The sequence below is a fragment of the Aphidius gifuensis genome, linkage group LG1 (genome assembly GCF_014905175.1).
Source record: "Aphidius gifuensis isolate YNYX2018 linkage group LG1, ASM1490517v1, whole genome shotgun sequence".
Taxonomy (NCBI): domain Eukaryota; kingdom Metazoa; phylum Arthropoda; class Insecta; order Hymenoptera; family Braconidae; genus Aphidius; species Aphidius gifuensis.
Genome location: NC_057788.1, coordinates 4,940,099 through 4,956,451, shown reverse-complemented (window position 1 = coordinate 4,956,451; position 16,353 = coordinate 4,940,099).

Sequence of the window (16,353 nt, the reverse complement as noted above, 5' to 3'; positions counted from 1 at the left end):
CTAACGAAAAAATTAAACAGAAATATATGTATAAATAAATTTTAAAAGAAATTTTAATATATTTATTGGAAGAGTCAAATATATCGATTGGCCTTGATAAAAACATCAAAGTGACCTCAACTTTTTCATATAAAAAAAATTAAAAATAACAATTAGTTTTTAATGTATATAAAATTTTTTTTTTTTATATACATTTCCTCTTTACGTGTGACACGCATCATATTTTTTTTTTTTTTTAATTTTTATTATTATATATTTTTTATTTGTAAATTTCTTTTTCTTTTTTGATACTTGCGTGAAGCCTCGATAAACCGTGACAAAATATAAATTTATATATAGACACCTGACATATAATTTGGTAATTTTTTTTTTCACCAAAATGAAATATTTTTTTTTTTTAAACACCGGATGTCATCATAATATTTGAAAACTTTTAATTTTTTTTTTATTAATATATGTAGTCTTGTTGCTGGTCAACAGGCACGTCATATTTGTTTAAAAATAATATCATGTCTTTTTTTAAAAATAATTTCTAGATCTTTGATAAAATAAAATATTTTTATTGTTGTAATTTGAAGCTATGAAGAATGGAAAATCAACTGACATACTTTGAGTGATATTTTTTAAATATTAAAAAGAAAAAATAAATAAAAAACTATAATCGATTGTTTTGATACTTATTTTTTATATGTAAAAAAAAAATTGTGGAATATTAAAAAAAATATTCAAACTGTTATGGCAATTCATGTGAATTTGTTTTTATTTTTTTCTTCAACAATGGCAACTTGAAAATATTATTTTATGATTATTATTTGTTATCAGGATTTGAATTCTCAGTAAAGTTTATCTTTGCTGGAGGCGAAATTGTACGCGTAAATTGTAGGTGCATATCGATAATGATGATGATGATGATAGTTTAGTAGGATAAATAGCGTAAATGATAGACAGTTTGGTCTAGTTTTGTAACTGTGCCACTATCTATTTTCAATATTATTAAATATCATTTATCATTATCCTATTTATATTTTATTTTTAATACTTTTTTACTTTTTTTTTTCTTTTTAGTAATAAACTGAGATGTGATTGTAACTGTATTCACTACAATTTTAGCACGAATTTCACAGAATAATATAGTGTAACCACACGCGATCATATGACTCGGTCCTTCAATATATTTATGGATTCTATGAATTTAGTCAAAATTGTTGAGCTCAAAGAAAATTAAATAATCATATATATATCCATCAAATTTAAAAGAGAAATTTAATATTTTTTTTATTTTGATAAAAATTTATTTGCCATCATTATCAATACTTATTTGATCATACTTATTCTTATCATATAATAAATATTAAAAAATAAAAATAAAAAATTCAAATTGATATTGTCATTAAATGGAAAAAAAAATAAATAAATATAAAAAACTATCTGTTTGTTACATAATATTTTATAAGAGGCTTTGATGGAATGAGACGAACCACTTCCTTTGAGACATGAAATACGAGATTTTGCAAGTTTTTAAGTTTTGCGCTTTTATTTGGAGCAAGTAAAATACTTGCTGTATATATCAACAGGAAACTCTTTAGATATTCGATAGAATTTGATAAAGTATCAAATTTCACATCGATATTTACAAATTATTATTATATTTTTTAATTTTTTATTTTTTCTTATATATACTCATTTTGGCCCTTAGCGGTTTTTATAAAATATTCAAGATTGAATTGCATAGTTCTATCTCTCTGATGATGACGATCCTTACAAGATTATTATTTCTCACAAATTGGATTCAAATTTCTAATCGAAGAATAATAAAATAAATTTAAAAAAAAAACCATCTTAAATCAATATTTTGTTGAATGAAATTATTCATTACTCATAATGGAAAATAATTTAAATTATAAATTGTAATTATTCATTATCAAAAAATGAAAAAATTTTGCAAAAAATAAGCCAACGAAAATTGACTATAAAATTAATTTTCTTTTTATAAAATTAATTTTACTTTTTCTTTATTTAAATTATTATAGAAAAAATGATTCAACAATATGTATATATTTTTTTTTGGAATTGTTATCTAGAGTGTGAATCGAAAAAGCACTCTTCCAAAAAACCACACTTCCACATCAACAAGGAAGAGGCTTCTAGAATGATCAGGATAAAAAAAATTAAATACATATTTAAAAAAGTTTTGAATGTATATACAAGGTTGTCAAACTGGTGCAAAACTCGTTGAGAATTTGCGTGTTATATGTGAGAACCATATGAAAGGTGATGCCAAGATTGGACATTAGGTCTTAACGTTTTTCACGCTACCGCAATGTCCACGTGAACATCTCAGGTTTTCATCACTTTATCTTGGTAAATATATATACATACACAAACACATATATGTAATCAACTCATATCAATGTATAAATACATAATTTCTTTTTATTAAATATACTACCAACGCAATGATAAATAAAATAAAAAATAAAATTTAGAGGAAGAGGATGTGGTCAAAAAGACAAAACAAGAGACCAAAGAAGCAGGTGATGGTTGTCGCACGTTCTGCTTATATACACCTATTTTTTATTATGAAAAAAAAATCATAAATTTAATTTAAAAAATATACTATATTACAAATAATTGTTTTTTTTTGTCTTAAATAGAACGAGAAAGTAAAAAAATTGTAAAACAAAATTTAGAGTATTTAATACTAAAGCAAGAGCCGCTGGATTTTTTTTTTTTCATTTTTTTCATCGAATCATCGAATTTATGTCATACATAAAAATTAGATATGCATGCTCATCATTTATAATTAAAATTAAATAATATATATTTTTAATTATATAAAAGACAAAAATGAAAGTGTAAAAAAATTAAATAAAAGTTGTATAAAAATATTATTGATATGGTATTGAAAATATTATTTTTTTCTTATACATGTGTTATCATGTATGTTTGTTGTGATCAAGGCTATAACGTTAAAAAAATGACGATATCGGTCCAGCTGTCCATCAGCAGATGTCGACTTCACCTGCTTGGTGAAGTTGGCAAGAACGCGTGCCCATCAATTGAGTACATATTTGGGCTCTTTGCCATAATGTTTTTTAAATTTAAAAAACACCTTGAACATCAACTTCATGTATATATTAAATTTACAATATGTAATTGTTATAATTTAACATACACTATCCATAATCAAAATATTTATTCACACTATTTATAAATTCTCAATTACTCATGTAATAAAAAATGACACGGTTAAACTTTTTTTTCATTTTTCAACTAATAAAATCTAAATTAAAAAATCAAAATGATAATTGTAATTAAATTTTAAAAATTACAAGGTACTTTTATTTGACCTGTTAAAAAAAAAATTTATGCAATTTAAAATTGTTCAAGTACTTTTATAATGTACACGATCTCTTTCGAAAAAAATATTGAATTTTTGAAAAATTCATTTCATGATTTAATCATTTATAAAAATAAAAATATAGTATTTATTTTTTTTATCACTAACAACATGTAAATTATTCAATTTTATTTTGATTCATGATGTTATTATTACTGATTTCAATCAAGTGCTTAAATATATTATTGACGAGGTCAAAACTTTTTTTATTTTCGTGGCAAATATTGTTTTTTTCTTTTTTTTTTTTAATTATATAAAACAATATTGTCGTCGCGTGGTACACGAAAATCAGCTACCACGTGTATGCATAACGGTTCGAACGGATGTATAAAGTACGACATGGTAACACGAAAGTAATAATAATCGACTGCTATATAAACGTATACGTGCTTTTATAATATTCATTCGATATTTTATTAACTTATTTTTTTTAAATCATCAACAAACTAATTTATGATTATTCAAATTCATCTCAAGTTTAACTCATTTTTATTATTATACGTTACATAAACACAAGTCCACATTTAATAACGAGTTGAAAAAACAAAAAATTAAATTCTAATTTTTAACAAAATTTAAAACTTTTTAATTTTATTATTATTCTTAATTTATTATTATATTTTTTTTCCACGCGTTTATAATTTAGAAATAAAATCAAAAAAAAAAAAAAAAAAAATTTAAGGTCTTGTGCTTTCTCGCAGGAAATCCGGTCGGCAATGGAAAATTTTGACTGATAATTTTATTATGTGTGTGTGTGTGTTGAAATTATTAAATATTTAAAATGAAAATAATTTTTAAAAATTTAATGGATATTAATTTCTTTTTTTTAATACACCAAAAAAAAAAATACGTATACTTTCTTTAAAATAATTAATAATATACAAATGAAGAGAAAAAAATGAAAAAATTGTAATTATAATTAATATTAATATATGTTTAATAACAATTTATTAATTTTTTATTTTCTTTTTTTTTTTTTTTGGAATATTCAAATTAATAATTTAATTAAATGAGCATTGTTTATTTAAAAATTTTAAGGTATATATTTCGACAGGTGTATATTGAGAAACCATAAAAAAAAAATTAATTTAATTCTTAATTGAGATTCTTTTGTTCACATGGATTAAAAGGGTTTCTCAAATTTGTTTAACCAATGTGATTGAAGCTGACAAAATTAAAAAAAATAGTTACAATAAGTAAATAATGGGATAAAAGAATAAAGTTAAAATGGTAAATGTGTAAAGATATATGTATAAACAAAAAAATACTAAAACTAACTTGGAATTTAATTACTGACTTGGTGAAATGTAAAATTAAATTTGCTACCAATTATTTGAGAATTTAAAAATCCTCAAAGTTTTATAAATTCTTTATTGTAATTTTCACTTTGTATTTTTATTATACAAAAAAAAAAAATATTATATTTTATAAATATGAGAATATGAAAAACTCTTGTTGCCATATTATTGCATAAAGTTTCTTAAAGAATTAAAAAAATTTATAAAATTAAAAAAATGAATTAATAAAAGTCTTGAGTAATGAAATATGTTGGTTGATGTTTTATAGCTAATTTATATTCCCCTCACATTCTTCAATGTTTTTTATATTTTTAACTATATTTTTTATCTATCTAAAAAGTTTTAGTATTAACTGAGGATGACATGCTAATTTTTACGAGACCATTGCCCAACTCGATCTCATTTTAACTTAGCCACCCTTATTCAAGACACATCGTAAGTTTTATTGACAATATATATTGCCATATCTTTGTCGGTCGTTTCTATATATATTTTTTTTTGCCACGAGCCAAAACCACCCTCTCACACATTTAAGAAATTAACGAATTTCATTTACATCCAAAGTATCTTTTAAGTCGGATTATTTAAATTTATTTTTAAAAGTATCTTTCAAGTATAAATTTACAAAAGTTTATACAAACTTTTATATCATTGATAAAATATCAGATAAAATTTTCTTTCAAGCTATATTTACGAAAATTGATATTTTTTTTTTTTTTTTTCGAAAATAAAAATATTTTTATTCTATTAGATTTTATAAAAGAAAAATAAAACAGATTTTATTATATACATAAAAAAAGAGGAAGAAATTTTTATTAAAATGTAATAAATGTTAAAACAACAATTTAAAAAGTTTAAATGAGAATATTGACAATAAAAACCAGCAAAAAAGTAATTTGAAAAAAAAATATATAAAAATATAATACAAGATCGTAAAAATAAATTTATATATCTTTTCTGTAAAATAACAACACTCACGTGTTCGACATGTAATTTTAAACTTTTAATTGTATCCCCATAAATTAAAAGACCTTTTTAGAAAAAAAAAAAAAAAATAAGAAAATTAAATTTTGTGATGAACACATGGGAAATTCAAAATAGAGAAAATAAAAAAAAAAAAAAAACACGCGTGTTGTTACCGAAACAGTGTGAAACATTTTTTCAAAAAAAAAAAAAGCCCGGTAAATCCTCGGAGGCAAATCTATTGCAAATTGAATTTTGAATGTGACACAATAAATCAAAAGAAAAAGGGACCAAATTCGAACAGTGGAAAATTTAAACTCTAGAAAAATAAAAAAAAAAATATCAACATGCAACATGTGGATAATTTTTTTTTTTTATTTTATTTCTTTCAATGCCAAAACATTGACATGTGCATTCGACACTAGAATTTTCCGAATAAAACTGCCCTACCATAAAAAAAGGAAATAAAAAAAAAAAAAAATACTTATATACATATAAAAAGAAAAAAAAAAACTCACAAATAAAAAGTACTTATATATTTGTCGACGATAATAAAACGGGAAATTGGAGCCAGAAAAATCTCACGGGGCAACCAGGCGAACACTCCCTTTTAAGTTACCCAAAAAAAGAAAAAAAAAAAAAAATTCAAGGACAAAGGACGAGTGGACCGTTTGGCATTTTCAAAATGATTTAGTTTTTTTTTCTTTTTTCTTTGGCAACATATTTTTTAGTCTTGAAATACGAGATCGAAAAAAGACATAGAATCAGTTGATGCATAATAATGCACACACACATACAATTTGGTTTCAAACTTTAAATTCGATGTCGTTTCTAATACTTAACATAAACAAGGGCACGTCTGGTTTTGCTTGGCTGATTTTACTGATTTTACTGGCATCACATTTGCATTTTATTACTGTCATATTGTGGTTGAGAAAATTTTGACATTCTAACAATTGTTAACACAAGTGATTAACAAAATTTATCAAAAATTACTTTCTCACCGTTGAAATAATTAAAAATATATAAAAATATTTTTAAAACGTAAAATTTTATATATTATTTTTTAAATAAATAAATATAAAACTGTAAAAATGGAAAAAAAAAATGTGATAATTATTTTTAATGCTAATAAGATTAAACCTGTTAATTTAATAATAAAAATGTATACAAAATTTGATTAGATCAATTTGTTAATATTAAAAGAAAAAAATATTATAATTTTATAAAAAATATTAACAATATTTTTTTATTTTCCAAATATACGTGTTAAAAATTAAAAAAAAAAAAAAAATCATTTTGAATTATTATATTAATCTACTATATTTATTTATAAATGTGAAGAAAAAATTTTTGATATAATAAAATATTTTTGTCAAGTACACCATTAGTTGACAAGTATGTAAAAAAAAATGTTCTTTTTTAAAAAACTAGAAAATTCTATCAAAAAAATCTTGAATCTACTTGAGTATTCAATTACCTCAAAATTTCAAGTTTCGTAAATCATTCCCTCTCCAATTTCTTGGCACTCAACTTGAACCCTTAACCCTTCTATTGTTTTACCACTCTGCCAAGTTTCTCATATACATACTTTACATATACAACTATACAAGTATCCTTCAATTTACAACAAACTACCTACATAGAGTTAAGGCACTTGCGTGACTCTTCTCATCAACTAAAATCCCGTATAGATCATGATTAGCGATTATCTTGGCGCATTATTAGATGCCTATTATATATTATAATACTGAATTTAGATTCAAGATTAATTTGGACAATTTGTTGAATATTTTTAACTCTATATACAAAGGGTAAACCATGATCATGTACATTTTGTATATAATATCCGTTTTATATATTGTTTATAAATTTTTTTAAATTTACCAAAACGAAATTCAATTTTGAATATCGTGTCTTGAACAAAATTCATATATACTTGAATGATTATTTTTAATTTTATACGGAAGGCAGCTATGTATACATTAAAAATTTAATTGAGTGTAGTCAAAATTTATTTTTAATTTTACCTATTATCATTTTTTAAATTTTTTATTTTTTTTTTCACAGGTGTTTTATAGAATTTCTAAAATTAATTTTATTTTTTCAAAAACAAATTAATTAAATTTTGGTATGTTAATTATATATAGGTATTTTTATGTGAAAGTTAATTTGACATTATTTTTAAGTTAGTATTTTAATCTGATAATTCAATCTGTTTATTGATTGTCACGTGCGCACGCATTGAAGTTACGAATAATTTGTGACCTTCACCCTTTCTCGCTCTTTTACTTTGCCCTCCTCACTCATTGGTTGGGAATTTATCAATAACCCTTTATGTTATTTCTTTGCGTGACATAAATATTAATTTTTCAATTTTTATTTATGAAATTTCAGATACTTTACTTGATAGATTATTTATCAAAAAATATTGATGACTAATTTATAGATTACGCCCAACAAATTACTCTTTTGTTTGGTATGAATATTTTTTTTTTTAATTTATAAATGTTTCATAAAATAAATTAAAATAATTGTGAAAATTACTTTATCGAGTAATTTAACAGTCCTTAATATTTAATTTTTTTTTTTTTCTCTTATTAATTTAAATTATTCTATTTCTTTTATCTCGTCTGAAAACTTTTTAATGCTTTTTATCAAATAACTATTTGAAATATAAAAACTTGTCTATATTGATTTTCATTTTTAATTACAAGCATTAATTTTTTTCCTCAACAAGTTTCGATATTTATAAAAATCTTCAATGAATATAACCAAAATATAATAAATTTCCAACCAAATTTAAATTTAATCATCAGTTATTTTTTTATATCAGTTAAATTCACCTGGTATGTTCAAAAAAAATTTTTAAAAATACTACCCATCATTATTTCAGCTATACATCGTTCATCCGCATGTAATTGAAATAATTTTTTTACATTGATTTCACATTCACTGAACAAATTTTTATATAAAAAAATACAAAATAATTCGTATCTTTTAAATTTAAAATATACCTATTTTGATTTTAATATAAAAATGTTGCAACAGATAGTAGTTTTTTTTTATATAGATATTACTGATGAGTAGATATATAGATACAAAAAAATATTTAATCTATATGTGAAAATATAGATGTTATATATAGAGTGTAAAATTTCAGGCATCATTTATGTGGCTGGAAGGGCATTTGGCCTGCGGATTACACGAGGGCGATGAAATTCAATACAGTGTGTATATCAGTGTGTGAGCCCTTCACCGAATATTTATTTAAAATCCACCTTTCTGTTCATAGATGTTTACATACATATATATTTTGGGGTAAATGCTTTCACAAGCTTGTTGCCAATGCACATTTATTTCGAGACTATTATTTACACACACATATATAATAAATACAGGCCAAAGATTAGCTTGACGTTATATTGCATCAAAGGATCTCTCACTCTCTCACTCTCTTGTTCACTCACTCATTCTCTCACGATCGATCATTCAATTTTTTCGATAATACCCATCCGATAACTCATCACTCGCCTTTCAAACCATTATCCACTGAATTCAATGAATGAATCAAATTCTACTTGTTTATTAAAATAAAAAAAAAAAAAAGAATAATGTTGAATTTAAAAAACTCAAAAAAAAAGTCAATAATATTTTTTTTTTAAATACACATTAATCAATAAATTGATTGATGATTTTATATCGAGTTTTAAATAACATTTATATATTTTATATTTTTTTTATTTTTCATATTAATTTTTTTTCATTTAATTAGTAAAAAATAAAATTACAAATTTTACTTATTTTGTCATTAAATTAATTTAATTGATATAATAAAATATTATAATGAACTTCCTATGATAAAAAAAAGACAACTCTCTTGTCAATAAAATAAATAAATTATTATTTTTCAATTAAATTCTATTTTCGAGTTTTTAATTTTATAAAAATTCTCATATATGAAAACCTTAACAGTAGATATTTCTAAAATTTGTCAGGCAAATAGAAACAGATTCAAGCTATTCTCAAAAAAAAAAATTTCATGAGCCAAGCATTATTTATCGTAAAAAATAAATAAATTGTATTTTCAAGTTTTTATATTTTTCAAATTTTTCCGAAGAAAACGATCAATAGATAATTTGTAATTAAATGTGTATTTTAAAAAATTATCATTTAATGAATCAAATTTATTGATATTAATTTTACTTTTTTATAAATACCGTGTTTCTTTATAAATTAAATTATTTGAATGATATAATTAAATAAAAAAACCCTACAATTATTTTAATATACAAAAAAACTGAAAGAATCAATTTAAAATTTGATGAAAATAAATTATTTATAGCAAATTGTTTATATTTAATTTAAAAAAAAAAAAATACATTCTTTTGTTTAAATAAAATGTTGTTGGATATTGACATAACAAGTTTGTTTGAATTGATGGATGAAGACCGACTTAATACTCACTCGGGAACAGTTGTACAAACACATTAGATATATATCCCTGTGGACACCAAGTACAGAGAGAGGGTGTTTGTAAAATAATGTTACAGTATACATGAAAATTTTCATATACATATATATGTTTAATAAATTTCTAAACTGTAGGACTATCTGTGTTTATATATACGATGCACGACTATGCATGATAAACGTTGAGATATCTAGCTAAGATTAATAGCGTGACTTGTTATAGCTATATTGCAGTTTGGCTATATTTTGAAGCACGACACCTTCAATGTTCTTTACTATATCTATATGTAGTGAGGGTTTTCACCCTATATTTCTTGATGGATACTAAATGCACATTGTGTCCTGGGGCTTTTAAATGACATACGTCTAAATTTTGACATGTCTATTCAACCTTAAACACTTCAACTATCACAAATAAACCCTAAACAATTCAACTTGCATTTAATTGTTATATTATTTTATGCAAAATTTCATATTAATAATATAATTTTTTCGACAAGTGTATTGAATTTTGTAATTTAAAAATTTTATTAAATTTGAGATAAGAAAAAAAATTATTATAATTAAATTAAAAATTAGGGGAAAAAAAAATTAGCATTTGTTGAATTGTGCAAAAGAAAAAAATAATATAGATTGAGTTAAATTTAAAAATACTGGGTTTATTGAATTTTAAATTTAAAAATAAAAAAATTATTATAATAAAATTTAAAATTGGGTAAAAAAAAAAAAAGGCAAAAATTATCATCTGTTCAATTGTAAAAATTACATTGAAATTGGAAATGATCAGGTGTTCATGTATGTATATTTTTGAAGGCGAGGATAATCCAAGACTAGATTTATAAAAAAAAAAAAAAAAAAAATTGCATAGATTGGCCCTTTTAAAGGCGTACTGACTGTAACTGTTCATGAGTAAAACGAAGATACTGAAAATAACGTTGAAAAGAAATTGAAGTAAAAAAATGAAGAAAAAGAAAGAAAATAAAAAATAAAAAAAAATAAGAAGTAGTAGAAGATGAAGAAAAATAAGAAGAAAAAATAAAAAAAAAAAAAAAAAGTAGTAGAGGTCGACCAGCTGTCGTTGTAAATCTTACAAGGTATATATTATTATTATTTTTTTTCTCAATTTATTTATTTATTTTTTTATTCTGTAGCTGTGAACAATACGAAAAGAGGGCAGTTCTATTGAGCCAAGTTCATAGTCGAAGCAAAACATGTCTTAGATCATCCTATATCAATCGTGAGTTGTTTATAGAGATCAAAATCCAAGATCTTTATTCGTGTTCATATATATATCTATATGCTTTATTATTATATATTATAAATAAAATGTAAAATAAAAAAAAGGGAGGAGAGTATGATTTGTGAAAATATTCACAGTCACAACACAGTAGCTATATATATCATATATTTCATATCAAATAAATTCAACACTTGTTTTCAGTTGCTTTTAAACACTCGTTGAATTTAAATAATTTTATATTTTTTTAAAGTCAATTTAAAAAACAACACAAAAATAAATTTGAATAAGAAAAAAAAAATTATCATTACTTTAAAAGTCTTGATTTTAATAAAAATAAAATCATGATAATGCAATTAATTAAATGCAATTTGTTGAAAAGAAGAAAAAAATACCAAATTAAAATTTCCCATGAGAAAAAAAATACCAAGTTTACAAATTAGAATGTAAAAATTAATAATACAAAATTAAAAAAAAAAAAACAATTATTTCATGACAATAAGAAAAATAATTTTTCACTTTGTAAATTAATTTCTGTCACGTAGGAATTTGTTTTTTTTAATTGTCATTCATTTTTTTTTTTTTTTTAATACTATTATTGTTGTTTTTTTATTTATTTATTTATTTTTTTTTTGAATTAGATTTTTTATTTGTAATATGTTTCAAGAGAAATATAGTCCAGGGGTTAATTTTTTATCTTTCATTTCACTGACCATCACAATGGTCTGTGTATTGGTCGTGAAACAAGACTTTTTCATCCAGACCAATACTCCAGACTCTGTAGAAAATAGAATCCATTCGAAATGTAACACTCACTGTAACAAATTTTTCATCCTTTTTTTTTTTTTTTTTATCCAATCTATCCCACAAGTCATGACCTTTTTTTATTATTATTATTTTTTTTTGTCAATGATTGGTGAGCAGACTGTTTGTAACAGAGTAACCTTTTCATTCTTTTTGTTGTCCTAAGTTTACCAAAAACAACGAGATCAACGACATTCAGATACATATATATACATTTAAAAAAAAAAAAACAAATATATATATATTGTCAGACAGTATCAAGAGATAGTTTCACATATTGCAAGAGTTACTAAAAACTTGTATGCTTTCTAACATGTCTCGTTGGTCCATTGAATACATCGACAAAAGATTTATTATTTCGATATATATTTTCATTGACATTTGTTAATTTGATGAAAGATCGATCAAATGTTTGTCAAAAAAAAAAGAAAATATTTTTATCTCTTGTCTATTACATACAAACAATAGCCCAAGATTTAATCTCATTCTACATTGTATTTTTATTTTAAAATAAAAAATATAATTCTAGATATTTTTTTTTTAGACACACGTCAGTAAAAGATAATTCTTTTTATATACATATAATTAACAATTGAATTTAAATATATTTTTTTTAAATTCAAATGTTGCGTCTGTTTTTGAAGTGAGGAAATTTAAAAAAATATATGAATTAAGATCATCATCACAAGCAAAAGATTGATAAGTAAAATTAAAAAAAAATTAAATTTAAATATAAAATGACAACATATATAGAAGAGTTGAAATATTCTTCACGATAAAACCACATCCCACTTTCACAGTTTAAAATCTACCCGTCTGTCTGATACCTCTGCTGATGCATCAGTTATAATATTCTGGCTGTAAATTCGTGACGGAGCATCAAGGTGTTGAACTCATGGAACGAGTTGAACGAAAAAAAAAAAAACTAAATAAAAAGCAACGCCTGGTAACAGTATCTGATGTTTCTAAATTTTCATATTGACTACTTCGTTAAAATTTTTTTTAATAAAAAAATTATCCGTATTATTTTTAATGAATAATCATAAAAATTAAATTAACCATGTAATTTAATGAAAAAAATGAAATTTTAAAATTGAAAAAAAAAAAAACAAATACATAATTAAAAAATAAAAATAATTTTTGAAAAATATAAAATCTTATATAGAATATAAAACAAAGTTGCGAATATATATTTTTATTTTATTTGTTAATAATAATTATCCAGATCGAGAAAGAGTATGATGGTGCCCAAAGGCAAGACTGTTTTTTTTTTAATTTTTTTTTCTCAAATCCTGATCTCAATTGGTAAAGAACTGGATTTAGCCAGGACGATTGAAGCTTGGTCAGATATATGTATATATATTTCTTAGCCTCAAGTGCTAATAAACAGGATATCCAACTTGGCAAAATACCAGAATACACCTGCCATGTCTGGCATGCCAATCAAATAAAAAATATAATAAAATATATATAAAAATATTAAAAATATATTTTATTATACAGTTGGTAGCAAATGGCAATTGTATATCATTGTAAAATTTAATATTTATATTAAAACTTGTTAATTTATTTATAAACAAGTTGACCATTATGGCATTATTACACCAACAATTTTGTCAATTTGTGGCTTGATGGAATTAGTTTTATTCCCATGGAATTTAGATCAGCTTTTTGAATATACATATAACAGAGTTCATAACAAAACTATAATCCTCTGGGTTGTTTTATTTATATATAGATATATATGTGTGTACACATTGCGGGTGGCATAATGATCATACATCGACAATAATATTTCAGCTCAGGTATCCAATCTGGGACAATAGAAATTTCATCGCTTCAAATTTTTTATTGCGTAAAAAAAGAAAGAAAAAAATAAAATAGAAATCTGGTATATTTTTTTTTTTTTCCTTCTTTTTTAGAGCAACCTTTTTTGCTGCTCCTCCCAGAAGGGATCAAAAAATTGAAAATTGAAAAGGAAACCGTTTGAATGGTTTTCCACTTTTCATCTTTTTTTATAAAATTCAAATGGAAACTTAATTCGATAGAAAAAGATAAAACCATTTTGTATTTTTTAATGTGACCATATTTTTTTACAAAAAATAAAATAAATAAATACATCTATATATTAAGAATTTTGAATCTCAAACTAATTGGGCTTCTAATATTTTAACGACAATATTTCTGACAATTTTAAAACTTAATTTCAATTATTTTTATTTTTTTAAGCAAAAATTTTATGAAATTATGCTTCTATAATTTAAACAACATCTAAATATTATTATCCTAAAAGTTTTAAAACTATACTTTAATTATTTTTATTAATTTTTTTTAATTTTATAATTTCCATGACTTGCATGCCTCCTGAGTTTTCGCTTCAGGTCATATTCGTTTAAAAAAATATTTATAAGCAAAAATTTCATGAAATAATGCTTTTAGTATTTAAACAACACCGAAATATAATTATCCTAAAAGTTTTAAAATTTAATATCATGTATTTTTATTTTATATATTTATCCAAAGTTCAGTACCATATTTGCAAAAAGTTATCATTGTTAAAAAAAGTATTGTTTAGCAAAAATTTTATAAAAACTATTATTATTTTCTGGTTTTAAAATTTCACCCCGACTTTTATTTCTATATATATTATTTTTTTTATAACAGATATTCGAACGGCTGTTAGCTTTAAAAAAAAAATCCTTTTTCTAATAATATCTAATAGAAATTAAATATTGAGAGGCAACGTGTTTAATGTGTTTCAATCAAATCAACATTAAAATCTTTCATATATATTTTCAAATAATATTTTTTAAACGACAGTATAACTAAGCAATCACTCTTTTTTTTTTTTTTTTTTTTTTTATAGTTATTGAGCCATTTATACCCCTTTTGAGGGAACTTTGATGACTCTTTTCCAGCATATGAAAACTTGTCAAGCTTTTTTTTTTCATCATCATTATAACCCCTGTTACATACTTTTTTAAACTGATGATTAAATGTTTTTTTTATAAAACCATTGTAATTTGGATTGAGCCATTTTAGGCAGTAGCAAATGATGGACAAACCCACTTTTTCCCATACCTACATGTCGCAAATGATGGATGATATTCGTTGATGATGTGTACGATTTATTTGCCTGATCTTTATATTTTATATTCTATTTTTATATATATATATATATTTTAACTTTTTAGATCCTTTATTTTTTTCATATGCGACTTTAATGTCTTAACATTTTTCACTTGGAATTACACTCTCTATCTTTCTCACTTGAACTTCGACAACGTGAAATGTCGAAGCTCCAGGGTCACCCGGGTTATGTCTCATTTTGCTTTTTTTTCTATCCCTCACTGTCTTTCTCAATTCCAAGTGTAAAAAAAATAAGTCCGAGTTCAAACAACGTCTGGAAAAACTTTTCAAGCTTTTTGTCAAATAAAAACATTTTCAATTGTCAATTTTTCGTTCATTTTTACAATATTTATTTAATTTTTTTTTCTATATATTTGAGTAAATTATTTATTTAATATATAAAATATATAAATTTTTGTTTTATATTGTTATGTTGTCATAGCCAAGTAACGCAATTGGTTTTAAGGGATTTTTATATATTTATTTTTTATCTGTCCAAAAGATCGCAACGACAGAATTTAAATTAAAATTCAGATAGTAGCAAGGGTAGGAGACAAATGACTAGGGAAAACGACAAATTGCCGCTTGAAATAATCGCTTCAAAGAACCAGTTGATTTTAATTTATTTGAAAATTTTTCAAGAATTCTTTTTTTTTTGTGATCGTTATAAGAATTTCATGAAGTTTTTTAATTAACAAAGAATTATTTTTTTTAAATTAATCTCAAACAACTTCATTGAGAGAGACAAATAGGTCGCATAAATTTTATGTATATTTTGTGTTTGTTTTTTTTTTGCAGCTTCAAGTTTTCTAAAAACATGTAAAATTAACTTTTCCAGTTAATATCTAGCTAAAAGATTCAAGATGGTACGAAATTTGAGAGTAAAATTTTCCTCATTTTTTTTTTTTCGAAAATTCACTGTAGTTATCAAGTAAGTTGTAGAAATTGCTGATAAGAATTATTAATATACACCAACTTTAAAATACTATCTAGTGAGATATTTTGTTCTACAAATTACCTCGTTACAAACTTTAATTATACAAAAAAAA